Source organism: Carassius carassius, chromosome 7 (assembly GCF_963082965.1).
Source record: "Carassius carassius chromosome 7, fCarCar2.1, whole genome shotgun sequence".
Lineage (NCBI taxonomy): Eukaryota > Metazoa > Chordata > Actinopteri > Cypriniformes > Cyprinidae > Carassius > Carassius carassius.
Window position 1 is genome coordinate 19,980,688 of NC_081761.1, and position 3,023 is coordinate 19,983,710.

General features: G+C 40.7%; 1 pseudogene; it reads left to right on the forward strand.

The window, feature by feature from the left end:
• Window positions 1-500: 500 nt before the first annotated feature.
• On the forward strand, window positions 501-2,593 carry LOC132143291 (nicotinamide N-methyltransferase-like; annotated as a pseudogene).
• The last annotated feature ends 430 nt before the right edge of the window (window positions 2,594-3,023 follow it).

Sequence of the window (3,023 nt, forward strand, 5' to 3'; positions counted from 1 at the left end):
TCTGGTAAATAGTAAAATACATCCCCCTCTGAGTCTCGCGAATGCATCACAATGAGCGCACCAGAGCGAATCCAACTCCCTCGAGAGCTGAACGCTTGCTCTTGCTCTTCACTACATACACACACACCCACCACAGTATGCGAGCCGTGTGAACTGCAGGTATCAGAGCAAAGCCTCTGGCGAGAAACATGAAACCCTAGACGCTGTACGCTTCAAGCAAAACCGTCACTGAAGACGAAGAGGACGACGTGTTCTTCCTTGTTCTTATTTATAGTTGCACCAGTAGTGACGTCAGAGGCTGTCGCTGGCCAACTTGTGGGTGTTTTTTCAATGTATGCTTCAGAAACGGGTCACGATGAGGTGTTCCCCATAGCGCCCCCTAGAGGACGCATTTCGAAGTTCCCTTGAAAGGGAACGTATTAGTTTGCTCTTGCAGTAGGCCCTATCTACAGCAGTCACTTGTTATTTTAAGTTATATACATACAGTACGCGTTGTAATTATGAGTGAATTCACGACCTTCACTGAGTGAGAGTTCTATGAGGGGCATTTTGATGCGAGCTTATGTGAAGAATTTTTATTCCTGTCCTAGCGATCACGCTGACGAGAAGAATTTACTTACTTTCATTTTGAGATGCCTTAGTAGAGTTTTCTCGACGGGTAAGCAGTCTCTATTAATGGTATTGCTAGGTTTAGATGTTCTGTTTTTCCTAAATAATTTTGACACAAGAGTTTGTTTTAAAGGACAACATAAGGGCAAGCTGCTGATCGATTTGGGCAGTGGACCATCTATCCACAGCATCCTGAGTGCATGCGAACATTATGACGAGTTTGTGCTGTCTGATTTTGCAAATAACAATTGCAGAGAAATTGGAAAATGGCTGAAAAATCAAGAGGGGAGTTTAGATTGTAAACCTGTGTTGCAGTACGTTTGTAAAATGGAGGGGAAAAGGTAATTATATTGTTTATTGGGTGTTTATTAAAGCAAACTATGGTAGGCTATTTCTGCCACTTAAAGACAATAATTAAGTTTTAAAAGGGTAACGTAATTGCGCGTTTTACGACTCCCATCAGAATTCTAAATTTACATCTTGCCTTTTTTCCCTCCCCTCAGAATTCTGAGTTTACTGCTTTACTCACATTTACATATTACAGTTAACATATTACAACTTACATTTTCTCTGCTTATTGTATTATATAGAGTTTAATTCATTGTTTATATTTATATAAAAGTTTCTTAGAATTACGAAAAGTCTTTTTTTTTTTGTGGCAGAAATGGGCTTACATACTATGGCCTTGTTGACTTTAGAAAAACACTGTCAGGTTTAATTGCTTCAATAGCATTGTGTAACAAAGGAAAATTGCCCTTTTTCAGAACAGTGTCATTTCCATTATATATCAAGCTATTTAACATTCCTCTGGTAGAATTAAATGAGGGCGGTGCAATTAAGTTACATTACATTCTAAACATTAAATTAAAATTCAAGCTCCCGGTAAAACTGTAAAGTTGAAGAAACACCTATTTATAAATATGACAGAGCATACTTTTTAATACACTGTTCATAAACATTTCTTGTATTTTGTTCTAAATTATTTATCTTTAAATTAATCTTTGAACTATGGCAGCCCGTCTGATTTGAAGGCTACACTGAAGCAATGAGTCAAGAAAGTTTTCAAATGTGATGTCCTGTTGGAGAATCCATTTTATCCATAAACACTGGAACCAGCTGACTGTGTCATTACATCTCTGTCTGGAAGCAGCATGTTAAGACATTTAAACATACTGTCGTGCTTTACATGAGCTGACCATACTTCTGCATCCTGGTGGACTCTTGGTCATGATAGGTGTTCTGGGTGAGAGCTTCTACAAGGTGGATGAACAGCTCTTTTCTTGTCTTGTACTGAGTCAGGAAAATATTGAAGAAGCACTCAGTGGTTTAGGCCTCTCAATCCAGGAGTTTAAAGGGATAGTTCACCCAAAAATCTAAATTATGTCATTAATAATAGGATAATAGGAAGATGGTGGCTAAAGATCACACGTGTCAGGCAGGTACTGCGTGTGGTTTAAACAAGCCACAAATTTTCTTATTAGAATCATCAACAAAATTCAAATTCTCAGTAAAACCCTTTTTCTTTAATTGGACTGTGATGTTGTATATCCTAACAATATTGGTACTATCATTGCGACATCGATATGGTAAAGAAAGTAACGACGGCGTTTTCCCCCTGGTTTTGAGAAGTCAACATGCACTGTACTTTAAGATTCTAAAAAATGGGAACGTCAAGTCAGTTTGTACCTCAGTGCCTCATGAGAAGGTCTCGTCATCTAGCGTTAACAAAAACTCGCGATTGGGATATCTTCAATTAGCATCAATATTACTTCTGGCTGGAGACATAGAACTCAATCCTGGTCCACAAGCCTCTGGTGAAATTGTCTTGGCTGTGTACAGTCTCCAGCGCGATCGGATGGCAATGGCTGTGTAAACTATGATGACAGCTGTTTCATTGTTCCAGCCGCGTCTGTCCCACTCCTGGTTTCCCATGGGCTTCTACCTCCCGTTTCGTGGTGTAATCTCTCTGGTGCGGTTGGCTTGAGTATGGATTCCTTGCCGGGAGTGCCGTCACGGGTGGCGTTGTGGCCTGATTCTGCTGGACTGTTGATGCCGGCTCTCATGGGGTTCCCGAACATTGCTGGTGTGCCCAACTGTGGAGGCATTCATGTGCGGACTCTGCGGAGTGGACTGGATCCAGCGCATTTGTTTGTCGTGCACGCTAGCTTGAAAAGTGCCGAACCTGTTGGTGGTGAGTGTTTGACTCGGTTATCTACAACACCTACCTGTTTGAACGTAGGCCTACATTCAAACAGATCCTTTAAACCGAGGAATCCGGTAATGAAAAGGCATCGATCAACACATTTTTTCCAAACCCTGAATCAAGCTAAAATTGTCTGGGATACACAATGCAAAATGAAAGGATTGTTTGGCGGACATTTAAACATCCGGAGTATGACTCCTAAACGCGAACA